Here is a 17632-nt window from a genome sequence, read left to right on the forward strand (position 1 = left end):
ATCTAAATTCTCTCATTTATTCACCCTCATGCCATCCAGATGTGTCTAACTTTCTTTCTTTTGAAACAGACATTTTTAGAAGAATATCTCAGCTCTGTAGGTCCAAGTCAATGGGGTCTAAAACTTTGAAGCTCCAAAAAGCACATAAAGGCAGCATAAAAGTAATCCAGAAGACTCCAGTGGTTTAATTCTCATCTTCTAAACAATCCAGTTGACTTTGGATGAGAACAGACCAAAGTATAACTTTTTTCACTATAAATCATGGCATCAGCACTTTGAGATTTTATCATCCATAATTAATTACACATTGGATCTCTTAAATTTTTTTTTTTAACCATTCCGCCATTCTTTTTACATCAGTGTTGTCATTTAACAACACAGTTTTAGAACACTAAAAATACTTTATACTTGATGGCATTTTTAATTTAAACGTGACTGAGAAATTATATAGAGACTGCCATTTTTTTTTTTTTCCATTGAACAATAATAAATGTCTATCCTGCAGTTCACTGAGCAGTGTATAGAGCTTTATTAGAGGAACAAAACAACAGAAACTATGTGAAACTGGTCTGAAGAACTGGAATACATCAGCAAATGAGGAACAATATTGACAGTGTCTGTAGCAAGCCTGTACATGTGACATAACAGTTAAGTAAAGAAGTATCTGTGACCATGTAGCTGCCATCATTCATACCCACTGCAGCACATCTCTCAGCAACAAGAGTTAATCGCTTTTATTGGTCTGTATTTCCAGATCAGACTAGATGTTCCTGCAAGACACCAGAGAATCAAATTATAAGTCACATTGTTTCATTTTCTAATTCATGTAAAATCCGTCAGGTTGCCACTTCAAATGGATAAAACATACTTCTGCTGCTCAGAGAGCTCAAACTCTTTCTGGACCCGCTCAATTAGTTTTTGGGTTTCGGGCAGACAGAAGCTGGCTGATATCTGGACCAGTTCCACTGCCTGATTCTGGAACAACACAACTGATGTTAGTGTGAGCATAGGGACTGTTAAAGGGATAGTTCGACTAAAATGAAAATTCTCTTTCATTCATCCTCATGTTATCCCAGATGTATGACTTCTTCTGCAGAACACAAAGATTTTTAGAAGAATATCTTAGCTCTATCGGTCCATACAATGCAAGTGAATGGTGACCAAAAAGCACATAAAAGGCGGCATAAAAGTAATCCATAAGACTCAAGTGGTTAAATCCATGTCTTCAGAAGCGATATAGTCAGTTTTGGGTGAGAACAGACCAAAATGTAACACCTTTTTCACTATAAATCTTGACATCAGCAGTCTCCTTAGTGATCACGATTTCAAACTCGATTACACTTTCTAGCACTATCTAGAGCTCTGCAAATGTCAAGCACTAGGAGGTGCATTCGAGCTTGAAATCATAATCATGCCTAAAGACTGCAATGGCAAGGTGTACTGTGAAAAAGGAGTTACATTTTGGTCTGTTCTAATTCAAAACCAACATGATAGCTTCAGAAGGCATGTATTACACTGCCGGCCAAAAGTTTGGAATAATGTACAGATTTTGCTGTTTCGGAAGGAAATTGGTACTTTCATTCACCAAAGTGGCATTCAACTGATCGCAAAGTATAGTCAGGACATTACTGATGTAAAAAACAGCACCATCACTATTTGAAAAAAGTCATTTTTGATCAAATCTAGACAGGCCCCATTTCCAGCAGCCATCACTCCAACACCTTATCCTTGAGTAATCATGCTAAATTGCTAATTTGGTTCTAGAAAATCACTTGCCATTATATCAAACACAGTTGAATGCTATTTGGTTCATTAAATGAAGCTTAACATTGTCTTTGTGTTTGTTTTTGAGTTGCCTTTTTGAGTTGGCATGTCTTAAGGTCAATATTAGAATTAAAAGCTTTCTCTAGAAACTCGTCAGTCAATCTTTGTTTTAAGGACTGAAGGCTATATAATGCTTGAAATTGCCAAAAAACTGAAGATTTCATACAAAGGTGTACACTACAGTCTTCAAAGACAAAGAACAACTGGCTCTAACAAGGACAGAAAGAGATGTGGAAGGCCAGATGTACAACTAAACAAGAGGATAAGTACATCAGAGTCTTTAGATTGAGAAATAGACACCTCACATGTCCTCGGCTGACAGCTTCATTGAATTCTACCTGCTCAACACCAGTTTCATGTACGACAGTAAAGAGAAGACTCAGGGGTGCAGGCCTTATGGGAAGAATTGCAAAGAAAAAGCCACTTTTGAAACAGAAAAACAAAAAGAAAAGGTTAGAGTGGGCAAAGAAACACAGACACTGGACAACAGATAATTGGAAAAGAGTGTTATGGATCTTAACCCCATTGAGCTTTTGTGGGATCAGCTAGACTGTAAGGTGCGTGAGAAGTGCCCGACAAGACAGTCACATCTATGGCAAGTGCTACAGGAAGTGTGGGGTGAAATGTCACCTGAGTATCTGGACAAACTGACAGCTAGAATGCCAAGAATCTGCAAAGCTGTCACTGCTGCACATGGAGGATATTTTGATGAGAACTCTTTGAAGTAGTTTAAAAAGTTCTGAAATTTTTTTCAAATTGTAATAGTAATTTTTCACGTTATTAATGTCCTGACTATATGTTGTGATCAATTGAATGCCACTGTGATCTATCCCATAGAACAACATATTCAAGGGGTCCAAAAATAGGAGACCACATTGAAAAACTAGGATTCAAATCAAAATCTAATTTAAACATGGATATAATTTTTTTTTTTTTTTTTAAATGTTCAGATATTTTAGATATTCTATATGCTGTAAAACCTGCCTTGGGACTCTGTTGTGGGTTTTGAAGAGCTTCAGCATATCCCTAAATGAAGAGAAATAAACTGAGATCTTTTAGCCGTTTTAAACAAAATCGTTTTTGACATCTCATATATGAAAAGACAGTATCTTTGTAGGTGTTACCAGACTTCCTTTCTCTTCTGGGCTGCTAGCAGAATGGAAATGATGTCGCTGAGCGAGTTGGCTGTCCAGCTCAGTGTAACTTTGCCACGGTCGCCCGTTTCGTATTGTTCCTTCACATCCAGCGTACACTGAGCGAATAACTCTTGCACCTGCACAGCAATGTGTTTATTTCTAGAACATGATCTGCCTGTATCGCTGATTAATTAATGAATAATATTCCTTTATTGTGACAAATAAGGTAATACCTCTTGGTTTTGTTTCTCTCTCGCCATTAGTGTCAGCACCTCCTCTACCAGCTTCTGTCTGTTAGCATGGCCCAACTGTTTGATATCTGTAGAACAGGGAAATATTGATATAACGTCCTTCAATCAGTGTCAGTGATCTTAATGCATTGCTAACAAACAAATTCAGTCACTTAAAAGCAATAATTCAACCAGAAATTAAAATTTCCATCATCATTTTCTCACCCTCATGCTGTTCCAAACATGTTTAACTTTCTTCCATGTAACACAAAAGTAGACGTTTTGAAGAATGGTTACGAAGTGCTTTTCCATACATTGAAGTGGATGGTGACTACAAATAACAAAAGACACCATAAAAGTAGTTCATAGGACATCTTAAGATGGTCGCTCCAGGTTAAATTAAATTTGAGAGCTGCGGTGGGGGGGAATACTTTCAGTGAATAATGACTTAAATTTCAGTCTGTTTCTCACATGAAGCCATCTTATTGCTGAAGAATAGTTGGAATATAGCGCACGAGTAGTATGGACTACTTTTATGATACTTTTAATGTGTTTTTTGACTGCTACATGTCACGACACAGAACATCGCCTTTTATGTTTCACGGAAAAAAGAAAGTCATATGGGTTTGGCACGACATGAGGGTGAGCTATCCATTCAAATGATGTCTCTTAAAAGACCACACCAATCTCTGTGAATCAACAACATGCTATAATGTGGTTGATTAAGAGATTTAATTAATACTCTCTCACTTTACAGATTCTGTATTTGAATATTTAAATACAAAATACACTCACCTTTCCATATCTGTGGGATGAGGTCTAATCTGTTGTCAGTATCAAGTGCTTGAAGTAAACCTCCTGACATTAGAGTTGGGATAGCAAACCTGCAAATGAAACCAATTCCATGCATTTCACTGTTCTGTGTGTTTAAATGAAGCAGAATGTGTTTATAAGACTTTACTCACTGAAGGAATAAGATCTCTGTACCATTTCAGAATTATGTCAATATTCTCCATCATACACAGCAGACTGAAGAACCGCGCACTAAGAGAAAGCGTAGAAAAATAAATAATAATATCCATTTTAATTGGCCTTTTATTTATAGCTAATTTTAGGATAATCAACACAATTGTTGTTGTTTTGTTTTTTTCTCCTCTATTTGGAATGCCCAATTCCCAGTGCGCTCTAAGTCCTCATGGTGGCGTAGTGACTCACCTCAATCTGGGTGGCGGAGGACGAATCTCAGTTGCCTCTGTGTCTGAGACCATCAATCCGTGCATCTTATCACGTGGCTTGTTGAGCGCTTTACCGCGGAGACCTAGTGCGTGTGGAGGCACCACTCACCACGTGCCCCACCGAGAGTGAGAGCCACATTATAGCGACCATGAGGGGGTTAACCCAACGTGACTCTACCCACCCTAGCAACCGGGCCAACTGGTTGCTTAGGAAGCCTGACTGGAGTCACTCAGCACGCCCTGGATTCAAACTCACGACACCAGGTGTGGTAGACAGCGTCTTTTCTTGCTGAGCTACCCATTTCCCCATGATTTTAGTTCTTTAATCTTCCCATTCGGTCAAAGTGACGGATAATTTTTTCAACCTCTGAAAGCGGCTCAAAACATTTTACGCTCCGGCACGAGACACTGCAAAAACAGTGAGACGTGGCGCAGCGCTCATTTATCGCAACTTTACATAGGAAAACACTTGAAAAACAGTGCGAACAGAAGCAAAATGTGCAGCCCTACGAATGATAACCTCACACGGGCCACTGAAAATTTCAAACAGGCCGGATTTGGCCCATGGGCCGCCAGTTGAATAGGCCTGACCTATATATATTCAAGAGATGAAGGGTTTTGGCCACAGAGGAACAGGGAGGAATAATAATAACTATTTTTGAGTTGATTTTTGCCAATTACCGATAGTTCCAAAAAGCAACTATTGGCACCGATTAATCGGCAAAACTGAAATATCTATTTAACATGGTCATTTATTTAAGCACAGATGAGAAAATTGTCTTTAGAATGATAGAATTAGCCTTTATTACCTGCTTTATAAAATATGCACAGCACGTGATTGTAAGATGCCAAACTGGGATCTGAAATGAATGATTGGAAGAAAACAAAACATTTTAAACCACACGGTCTTGCAACCAACACAACCATTCATCACTTTGCTTCAGCAAAACAACAGATGTTACTATAAAGAAACAAATATTCCTGCAAAAGAAAGAGACAAAAGACCAACTGATGGAGAGCGCTTTCATCTCACTGATAACAGGGAAGGCCTGTGATTTACCGAGAGCTCCACCGCGTCTCAAAGCCTTCAGAACAGCGTTTAAAGTCATGAGGTTTGGCTTCACCTTCTGCTCCGACATCTGCTTTAGAAGATCCTGCAACACAAATAAGAATGATGCAGCTGCAACCAGAACCTCCATATGAAAGCTGTTTTACAACTAAATCTAAATAACACACCAATATCAGCTCCCATTTCTCATTCAGCTAGAAGGAAATGAACATTATTCAGCTCTGGGTTTGATAAAGGTCAATTATTAGTTATCAATACAGGTTTGGAATGACATGAGGCAAGTAGTACATGACAGCAATTTTATTGTTTGGGAATTATAACTATGATAACTACTGATTAACTGTAAACAATAAACAGCACATTCACCTTTGAGTCAGTTGTTCAGTATAAGTGCTGAATGCTTTGGAATACATTTAGGCATTTGGCAGACGCTTTTATCCAAAGCAACTTACAGTGCACTTATTACAGGGACAATCCCCCTGGAGCAACCTGGAGTTAAGTGCCTTACTCAAGGACACAATGGTGGTGGCTGTGGGGATTGAACCAACAACCTTCCACTTACCACTTCAGTGCTTTAGTCCACTACCACCACCACCACTTCAATTCAACCACAAAAATGATCAACTTCAGCCATTAAATAAAGAAAAGAATTCTTTGAAAACTAGAGAAAAAAATATCCTTGCATCTTTTACCTTCACCATTCCTCTGATCAGAGCACTGTATGAACGAATGTTTGGCTCCGACAGTAACGCAGAAATTCTCCCTGCATTATTATTCTCTCTGGAGGGCAAAATAAGATATCTCTTATAACACGACCATTTCATGATTCTGTAATATGTTTCACAGATAAATAAAATACAAAAGTACAGATTTAATAACAGTCATTTCTGTGCCGTGTGTGTAGTTACTCAATTCCACGCGGTCCTCTATAAATCAGAGGCTTTCGGTGGTCTTCCTTTTTTACTCGACCTATACAGGTTTTTTTTTTTTACAACAGATACTGATTATTTTTATACTGAAATGTTTGATAACCTATATGCAGAACAGATTTTTAATGATTCTTTTATTTCTGCTTTTAACACAATATTGTAATGATAAATAATTATCCTAAATTACTGATTATTTGATTTAATATTAAAAAATTATATATTTTATATTATTTTATTTGTAATTTATTTGTAATAATGAATTATTATTATTATTATTATAATGATGTAATTCAATTATGACGAAGTGGAGGCAACTTTGAATTAATAGAATTCAACTTTATCAACAAGTAGGCCAGATGGAACAAAATCATTGGGGCATGTGGGTCAAGGCAGAATATTTTGTCAATGAAAAGCTTCTGTATACAGATATTGTGTTATAGCAGGCCTATAATATTTATAATATTATAATATCCATTAAATAAAAATGAACATCTGTGTTTTAGCTTACAACATTTTAATATGAGAAAAATGTACATCTAGCAGGACATTTTGAAAAAAAAAAAAATAAAATAAAATACAGGTAGTTTGATAAAAAACATCACCTAAAAAGTGCTTTCAAATTTGACCCATAACAGAGAGAGTAAATCAGACTGATCCTAAAAATTGCATTGAACATTAACAGTGAAGTTTGTTATAGATGCAATGATTTAAACTTTTGACTTGTAAGTCAATTATGATGAAGCGTAGACAATATTGCATGAATAGAATTTGAAGGTTACTCACAGGACCACATTTTGCATTAAATTGGACAGTTGAATGCTATGTACCTACGTATGCTGATTTGATTTGAAAGAATGAATCAGAACATGCTCCACGTCCATTTTCCATCTCATGATTAGTATACATGTATTATACTTTGCATGTACATGATGCTAAAACTGCAACTGACTCAACCAATAGAGAATCTACTTTGTTGAATGTTGTGACTGGCCCCTACCCTGTTCTCCGTCCTCTGTTCTGGAGTGTTCTTTTGTAAGGGATCACAGTCTCCATAGAAACAAATCAGATCTAATAGATCATTAGTCACATCCAATGACACAGAGGTACCTGCACAAAATGCACTCAGCAATTCATTTACAGTCTGCATATATTTTCATCTGCAAAACACAGGGATTCAGGGTTATAATATTAAAAACTAGTCCTACGAGTTATTTGTGGAGTTCTGACCGGCCTGCAGCAGCTGGTCGTATAGATCCACGGCAGCTTTGACTTTCCTCAGTTGAATTCTCTCGATGAGAGCTGCTTCAGATACCTCCTTGATTTGAGCCTCGAGAGTTTCTGGCATCAAACACTTATAATAGAAGACAAAACAATGAATTTACCACCTCAAGCCCTCATTATAAAACAAATAAACCCTCTGACATGAATACTCAAGACTCACAGGAATATGAGGCTCTGCGTAGTTTTTCTGGAAGTATTTCGGGTATGTATTGATGAAAACTTTGCAGTATTTTTGCCCGACTGGGACAAGGAAAATAATTTCTGTGTAGGAAAGAGAAAGAAGTGTATTTTCATGAAATGCCTACTATATATATATATATATAAAATTATTTTCATCTGCAGTTTATACCTTAAATTTACATTTAACAGGCACTTTTATCCAAAGCGACTTAGAAATAAGGAACATAGCAAGCAATTTGTCATACAAAAGTCAACAATATTTGCAGTATCACACTGCCAAGTTTTCAGAGTAGCTGGAATAGTGTAGAGGCTAGCGCAGAAAAAAAGAGACAGAGAAGGACATTTTTTTTTAATTATTATTGTTATTATTAGTAAGTGCACTTTTTAATATAATTATACATATTTATCCTAAATTACTGATTATTTAATTAAAATTAAATATTTATTTTTAATCGTTAATAATTTTATTATTTACACTAAATTAAAATTATTAATAATTTTTACGAAATAATTATAAGACTATGTCAATAAAACCATAATATTAATTATTATTATTATTATTATTATTATAATTATTGATGTATTAAGTCAATTATAAGAAAGTGGAAACAACTTTGCATTAATATAATGGGACATTTTTAATTATTCTTATGTATTAAAAGGTCTAAACATTGCTTATAATAGCCAGCTTATTCACTAGACCACATTTGCAATTTATAGAAAAGAAAACTTAGACTGTCATTTAAATATATTGTAAATATTTTTTCTTGGTACCAAGTACCTTGGTGCCTTTAACAACAGAAAAAACAATAACTTACAACAAATTCTGATATTATTTCCATTGGTATAGACATTTTAAGTTCCTGAAATTGCTTTACATTCAATTCAACAACAATGTACTCACAAACTCTCCTGATGTTCTTTGGGTGAGGAACGGATCATCCTGGAATCTGTAATGTGATGCTGTAGGATCCTGAAGAAATAAACACACACACACAAACATATAACTATGCATAACTGGGAAAAAGTAATTATTCAACTGTATGGTATGAAACAGATGGTATGTACATACCCTGTTAACAGTGGTTTCCAGTGCCAATAAAACAGCCTCCTTCTCAATTTTTGTTTGAATAATTAATTATTAACAATAATGTACATTTATAATGAAACATGTTTAAAACAAACAAGTACTTACCATGTTTTTTTCTTTGGAATGACAATTTCTTCTAGAGATGTGGCAAAAATACCATAAACTCAATGGTATTATAATACATCATATCAGACACAACATTATAACCACCTGCCTAATATCGTATAGGTTCCCCTCGTGCCACCAAAACAGCTCTGACCTGTCGAGGCATGGGCTCTGACAAGACCTCTGAAGGTGTCCTGTGGTATCTGGCACCAAGACGTTAGCAGTAGATCAAGTCCTGTAAGTTGCGAGGTGGGGCCTCCATGGATCGGACTAGTTGTTTCAGCACATCCCATATAGATGCTCAATCGGATTGAGATCTGGGGAGATCTTTGGAGGCCAAGTCAACACCTTGAACTCTTTGTCAAGTTCCTAAAACCATTCCTGAACAATTTTGCAGTGTGGCAGGACGTATTATCCTGCTGAAAGAGGCCACTGCCATCAGGGAATACCGTTGCCATGAAGGGGTGTATGTGGTCTGCAACAATCTTTAGGTAGGTGTGGTACATGTCAAAGTAACATCCACATGAATGCCAGGACCCAAGGTTTCCCTGCAGAACATTGCCCAGAGCATCACTGCCTACGCCGGCCTGCCTTCTCCACATGGTGCATCCTGCTGCCATCTCTTCGTCCACATAATCTAAAAGAAAACGTGATTCATCTGACCAGGTCACCTTCTTCCATTGCTCCATGGTCCAGTTCTGACACTCACATGCCCATTGTAGATGCTTTTGGCGGTGGACAGGGGTCTGTGTGAGTGCCTCGTCAGGCCAAAGAGGATGCTTACAGAGTTGGGGATAAAGTCTTGTACAAGCAGGCCAGGAACACACTGAATAAGGAAGTCAGAGTGGCTAAAAGAAGATACTCTGAGAAGCTGAAAAACAAGTTTTCAGCTAACGATTCTGCATCAGTGTGAAGTGGCATAAAACAGCTTACGAATTACAGGACTCCTGCCCCCAACCCTGTGGTGGACCAACAACTGGCCGATGACATGAATGTGTTCTACTGTAGATTTGAAAGGCCCAATCTCACACCCTACACCTGCTCTGACCTTCACTTCACACAAACACCAAGACCTCCTTCAACCCCCCTCTTCCCCCCTCCTGCAACTCAAGCTGCACTTAAGGTCTGTGAAGAGGAGGTGTGCCATGTCTTCTGGAAGCAGAAGACAAGGAAAGCACAGGGCTTTCACCCACGTGAAATATTTATTGGTGTTTCACCCGTGTGTCTTAGATCCTGTGCTAACCAGCTGGCCCCCATCTTCACACTAATTTTCAATAAATCACTGGAGCAGTGTGAAGTCCCATGCTGCTTCAAATGCTCAATCATCATTCCTGTCCCAAAGAAACCAAAAATCGCAGGACTTAATGACTACAGACCTGTCACCCTGACGTCTGTGGTCATGAAATCATTTGAGAGACTAGTGTTGGCCCACCTGAAGGACATCACTGGACCCTTTCTAGATCCCCTTCAATTTGTTTATTGAGCAAACAGGTCTGTGGATGATGCAGTCAACATGGGATTGGATCATATCCTGCAACATCTGGACAGACCAGGGACATATGCAAGGATCCTTTTTGTGGACTTCAGTTTGGCTTTCAACACCATCATCCCAGCTATTTTCTGGACTAATTTAAACAAACTCTCTGTTCCCACGTCTATCTGTCAGTGGATCACCAGCTTTCTGACAGATAGGCAGCAGTTAGTGAGACAGGGGAAATTCACTTCCAGCACATGTACGATCAGCACTGGTGCCCCCCATGGATGTGTGCTCTCCCCACTACTCTTCTCCCTCAACACCAATGACTGCACCAACAAGGACCCCTCTGTCAAGCTCCTGAAGTTTGCAGATGACACCACTGTCATCGGCCTCATCCAGGATGACAATGAGTCTGTATAAAGAAAGGAGGTTGAACAGCTGGCTGTCTGGTGCAATCAAAACAACCTGGAGCTGAACACACTCAGAACAGTGGAGATGATAGTGGACTTTAGGAGGAACACCCCAACACTGACCCCGCTCACCATTCTGAATATCACTGTGGCTGAAGTGGAGTCATTCAGGTACCTGGGCTCTACAATCTCACAGGACCTGAAGTGGGAGACACACACTGACTCCACTGCGAAAAAGGCCCAGCAGAGGTTGTACTTCCTTTGCCAGTTGAGGAAGTTCAACCTGCCACAGGCGCTGCTGATTCAGTTCTACTCAGCAGTCATTGAGTCTGTCCTCTGCACTTCAGTAACTGTCTGGTTTGGTTCAAAATCGCGAAATCGGATATCAGAAGACTACAAAGGGCAATTCAGATTGCTGGGAGTATTATTGGTTGCTCCCTGCCCTCCCTTCAAGAACTATACACTTCCAGGGTGAGGAAAAAAGCTGGAAAAATCACTCTGGACCCCACTCACCCTGCCCAATAACTTTTTGAACTACCTTTTTGAACTGTTGCCTTCTGGTCGACAATACAGAGCTCTGAGCACCAGAACCGTCAGGCACAGGAACAGTTTTTTTCCCTCAGGCTATCCATCTCATGAACAGTTAAAACTGCCCCATTGAGCAATAATTAATGTGCAATACACAGCTTAGTCTTTTTATATTTATCCAACATATCCTACCTCTTCTGCCATTACATTCCTATCCACTGTATATAACAGATTTGTATTTAGATTTGCACTACGTATGTGTATGTGTGTATGTATGTATGTGTGTGTCTGTGTGTGTATATGTCTATATATATATATATATATATATATATATATATATATATATATATATATATATATACACACTGCCGTTCAAAAGTTTGGGGTCACTTACTCATTCTTTATTATAATTTTTTCACATTTTAGAATAATAGTAAAGTCATCAAAACTATGGAATAACAGAAATGGAAATATGGGAATTATGCTGTGACTATAAAAATCCAAAATAAATCAAAACTGTGTTATATTTTAGCATCTTCAAAGTAGTCACCCTTTGCCTAGAATTTGCAGACATGTACTCTTGACATTTTCTCAACCAACTTCTTGAGGTATCACACTGGGATGCTTTTTAAACAGTATTGAAGGAGTTCCCATCTATGTTGGGCACTTATTGGCTGCTTTTCTTTATTATTTGGTCCAAGTCATCAATTTAAAAAGAAATTCGTTTTGTAATGAAATAAATTAATATATTGGCAAAATTATATTTTTGTCTACAAATCTAATTTCAAACATTTAAGCATACACCTTCAGATCAAAAGATTTTTAAGATCATGAGAAACATTTCAGTCAAGTGTTAAAACTTTTGACCGGTAGTGTATATTGTCTTATTGTGTATTCTATTTATACTTTATTTTCTATTCAATTTATTTTTATTTTTATTATTATTATCTATGTCTTGCTGCTGTTTTTGTATTGTTTTTGTATGGTTGTACACTGGAAGCTCCTGTCACCAATACAAATTCCATGTACTTGGCAATAAAGCTGATTCTGATTCTGAAAAAGTCAATTATGAGATTGAAAAGTCAAAATCTTGAGAAAAAAGTCAAAATTATGAGATGCTAAGTCATATGAGATGGAAAATCTTAATTATGAGATACTTAGTCATAATTCTGAAAATAAAAAGTCAAAGTTTTGAGATAAAAAAAATCTAAATTGAGATAAAAATCATAAATTTGAGATAAAAAGTAATCTCATAATTATGATTTAGCATCCCATAATTATGATTTAGTATCTCAAAATGTAGATTTTTTTTCTTTCATAATTATGACTTTGTATCTCATAATTTTTACTTAAAAAAAGGTTTTTTGGCAGAAATTAGCTTCCATAATTTATTGATAACGTATAGAATAAAACATACTAATGTCCGATTTGTGAGTGAATCGTTCTTGCAGGTATTGCAGGGTCACTGCTGCATGTTGCATGACAAGGAGTATTGACGGTGCGGTGCTGTTGACTGCAGAAAACATGTTCAGAAGTTGAATTCTCTATATGTGGAGCTGCTGGAGGTGAACAGTGAAAGGGTTTTGTCAAAATGGTAAGCAGATCTTAGGAGCATATTCACAGGGTTTAATCAAACTAATAGAATTAATATTTCAGTGGTCACATTTCTTGTCTCAGTGTTATTACCTCTTTGGAGGTGCATCTGTTGATCAAGAATGATGTTTCCTGGTGAAACAATAGTCACTAGAAGAGTGTTTCTAGAAATGTCTCAAGTTTAAGACCTTAAAAAATCAAAAGCTTTGAGGTCATCTATATGCTAGTGTAATCTCACCTATAGCAGATATACTTAAATACATCTGTACTGTATATATATATATATATAGGTCATTAACAAATAAGGTTGTCCGAGGTGATAAAACATTATATATATTTTAAAAGTCATGTAATCTTTGTTCATGCTGTTTTTTTGTTTTTTTTTAAATGTGAAAAACATTTATAGCATTTTCTACAAAAAAATGTATTTAATGACTTTAAAAAAGTAATGTGGTGTAACCACATAAAAGGTATTAAAATAGTTTCCATGCACTATTTTCCATGGAGTAAGTGTCCGCAGATTAATCATTCATTTCAGAAAAGTTTTCAAACGTGTTTCAATGTGAAAAAATAATTTTTACAAATATCATGCCTTTTTATGTCAAGAAGTTTTCTCATGGTTACACCAAATGATCTGAACAAAATGAGTGTTTTCATAAAAATCTCAAAATATTGATATTTAATGATTTGACAAAATAGTGATTTGTTTTTAAAACTTCACACAGTCTTGTGGGTCTAAAGAGGTCTTCTCTGTTTTATGATTTTTGTCACATGACAACAAAATTGTTACCTACATGTTAGTTACACCACATGACTTTGATTTGGTGGACAAATGTTTTTTGGATTTTAATAATATTTAAAAAGAAAATTATAATAATAATTTCACGGCTTATTCCTCTTTTTTACCGTCTCTGGACGGTTACACCACATGACATTTTTTACGTTAAGCCCCAGAAAAAAATATCAAAATGACTTCAAACTCAGTAACTGAAAACATGTTTGTCACAGAAAAGGTGTATTCAAGTAATTGTTTAGTGTGAATTGAGTTTTTAATAATTTATTAGACATGGACAAAAAATTGAGCTTCACGTCATTGACCCATTTACTAATATAAAGCTCTGTAAAAAATTAAGAGACCACTTCAAATGTTTCTTAAATCAGCATCTCTACATGTATGGCAGCCATTCCATTCCAGTGTCTGTTGAAGTCCTGCTTGAATTTTTGAGCCAGGAGGGGCATAAAATCACCCAACAGCAACGTGAAAGACTGGTAGAGAGCATGCAAAGACACATGAAAGCTGTGATTGAAAATCAGGGTTATTCCACCAAATATTGATTTCTGAACTGAAGTTAAAACATTAGTATTGTGTTGTTTAAAAATGAATATGAACTTGTTTTCTTTGCATTATTTGAGGTCTGAAAACACTGCATCTTTTTAATATTATTATTTTGACCAGTTGTCATTTTCTGCAAATAAATGCTCTAAATGACAATATTTTTATTTGGAATTTGGGAGAAATTTTGTCAGTAGTTTATAGAATAAAACAAAAATGTTCATTTTACACAAACACATATCTATAAATAGTAAATCCAGAGAAACTGAACATTTGGAGTGGTCTCTTAATTTTTTCCAGAGCTGTTTATACAGTATATATATGCACCAAAAATATTTAGTGAACAGGATGTGATTTATATATACATAAATGACAGTTATACTAAAGTGGAAAATTATACATACTGAATAAATACAATGAAATGAACTAATATTGAGCAACACGTTTAGACATATGGTTTGTTTAAGGATCACTGTTATAGGAAATACACTGATCAGTCCAAACATTAAAACCACCTGCCTAATATTGTGTAGGCCCCCCTCGTGCCGCCAAAACAGCACCGACCTGCAGAATACTCAAACCACGGTGCCAGATGGGCTGGTTTGAGTATTTCTGTAACTGCTGATCTCTACACAACTGATTCACACACAGCAGTCTCTAGAATTTACTCCGAATGGTGCCAAAAACAAAAAACATCCAGTGAGCGGCAGTTCTGTGGATGGAAACGCCTTGTTGATGAGAGAGGTCAACAGAGAATGGCCAGACTGGTTTGAACTGACAAAGTCTACAGTAACTCAGATAACCGCTCTGTACAATTGTGATGAGAAGAATATCATCTCAGAATGCTGATGTGGGTTGGTGCAGTTTTGGTTGCACGAGGGGGACCTACACAATATTAGGCAGGTGGTTTTGATGTTGTGGCTGATCAATGTATATTATCGCATTTGATGTGAAGCTGGATTGTCAATCATCATATTATACTAACTTATAATATGACAGTAGCATACTTTTGCAAGATTAAACAAAATAATCATGAGTATATACAGTCAGAAATTGTTCTAAACTTCTATTATGTTATATTTTTATACTAGTCAACAGCTTTAGATTGAGTAGTTTTTTTATTGCTTTTTTATTACTAATTTGATTACAACATTGCAACACAATGTTCACAATTCAGGGATTTTCCACGGACCCCCCAGGCTATTTGAAAGCCTGACCCCCAGGGGTCCACGGACCCCAGTTTGAGAAACGCTGTGCTAGTGTACTTGTTGAACAACTTCACCAATAGCAGATATACTTACATACAATACAACTATATATATATATATATATATATATATATATATATATATATATATATATATATATATATATATGTGTGTGTGTGTGTGTGTGTGTGTGTGTGTGTGTGTGTGTGTGTGTGCACCAAAAATATTTATGACTCAGTCATTCATTTTGACCAATAAAATACTCTCTAGAACGAGAATGTCTTAACACCACCTACTTCTGTCCAATAATAGCAAGTAGTAAATCAAGTCCATAGCTGTGATGTAATCTAAAAGCCACTGGCTATTTAAAAAAAAAAAGATCTCAACTTCCTGTTTCAACAAGACATGTCAACTGTTTGTATAACATGATAGCACAAAATAAAAAATAAAAAAATTAATAAAGTATAGATTCATGTGGTTTTGTTATGACTATCACACTGTTTTAAAGGGAGCAAGAGGAAGAGTATAATAATGGGGTTCATGAAGATCTTCATAAAAATGATGAATCACAGGTAAAGCACCAATGTCCAGTATTAAGAGGAGCTCAGAAATAACATTTGGATTAACAATTAATACATTGATTTCTGTATTATTAGCTGCATTGGCTTTATAACTGTTCTCTTCCTATAGCAGGGGTTCACGGCTGTTATCCGCTGGACTACATACACTGCTCAAACATATGAGGGCCCGATTGGAGACTAAGATGAAGAAGAGGAGAATGTTTTCACAGAAAGAGACCATTCAGGAGCCAAAGAAGTAGGTCAGTTGCATGTTAATGCATCCATATTCCATCAATACTTGCCAAATAAAGCATTTCATTTTTGTCCTGCCAGCCACGACAAATGATAAGAAACTTTATCGATCGGTTGGTTTCTATTTCTGCAGCATTGCACTGGGTAACCCCACTCATTGTGAAATTTTGTTGGTCCAAAATTCTGCTCATTATAACTGTACAATAAACATCAGATGTGTTCTGATTGACTGTGATTGCACCATGTCACAAAGAAGTTTTCTGTGAACGGACAAATTGCTTGTTGATGGAATCTTATAACATCACTTCTGGATGTTAGAGTAAAAATTGTGTGTAATTTGTATTGTATATTCAGACTGTCAAACATCTTCATCAAACAATGTTTATCATAATTTGTTCCTGAACAGAAAAAGGAAGAAAACCTCCACACTGAAGTCTGTTTGTGCCCTTATGGTAATGATGAGGATGAGGATGGAGGGTGAACTGGTCGTCAGGGGGTTAAGGGACAATCGCATCAAGTAAAACTATTTTGGCTCAGATACTGAATAAAAATGCTCCAAAATACTGGGTTAAATACCTCATTTAGGAAACACAGTGCCAGTAAAGCTATGGATTAGAACTGTCCTTATACCGAGAAAAGAGATCGTCCACCCAAAAATGAAAATTCTCTTTTCATTTTCTCACTAATGCCATCCCAGATGTGTATGACTTTCTTTCTTCTGCAGAACACAAAAAAGATTTTTAGAAAAATATCTCCGTTCTATAGGCTCCAAAAGGCACATAAAGGCAAAATAAAGTGGAGATTTATAGTAAAAAAAGGACTTCAATTTTAATCTGTTTCTCACCCATACCTATCATATCGCTTCAGAGGACATGGAATTAACCACTGGAGTCATTGGATTACTTTCATGCTGTCTTTATGTGCTTTTTGGAGCTTCAAACTATTAGTCACTATTCACTTGCATTATATGGTCCTACAGAGCAGAAATAATCTTCTAAAAGTCTTTGTTTTTAGCAGAAGACAAAAAGTCAGACACATCTGGTATGGCATGAGGGTGAGTTCCATTTACACAGTTGCTAACTCGAGTAAAGGGCAGTATAAATCTTCTTATAAACCACCAACTGTTGAGGTAAGCAAACATCTTCCATTGCATGGCAAGGATCCTTCTGTACCACCTTCTGTTCAGAACTTT

General features: G+C 36.5%; 1 pseudogene; it reads right to left on the reverse strand.

The window, feature by feature from the left end:
- Positions 1–97: 97 nt before the first annotated feature.
- LOC127413165 (pentatricopeptide repeat domain-containing protein 3, mitochondrial-like) lies at positions 98–9760 on the reverse strand (annotated as a pseudogene).
- Between the last annotated feature and the right edge of the window lie 7872 nt (positions 9761–17632).

Source organism: Myxocyprinus asiaticus, chromosome 22 (assembly GCF_019703515.2).
Source record: "Myxocyprinus asiaticus isolate MX2 ecotype Aquarium Trade chromosome 22, UBuf_Myxa_2, whole genome shotgun sequence".
Classification (NCBI taxonomy): domain Eukaryota; kingdom Metazoa; phylum Chordata; class Actinopteri; order Cypriniformes; family Catostomidae; genus Myxocyprinus; species Myxocyprinus asiaticus.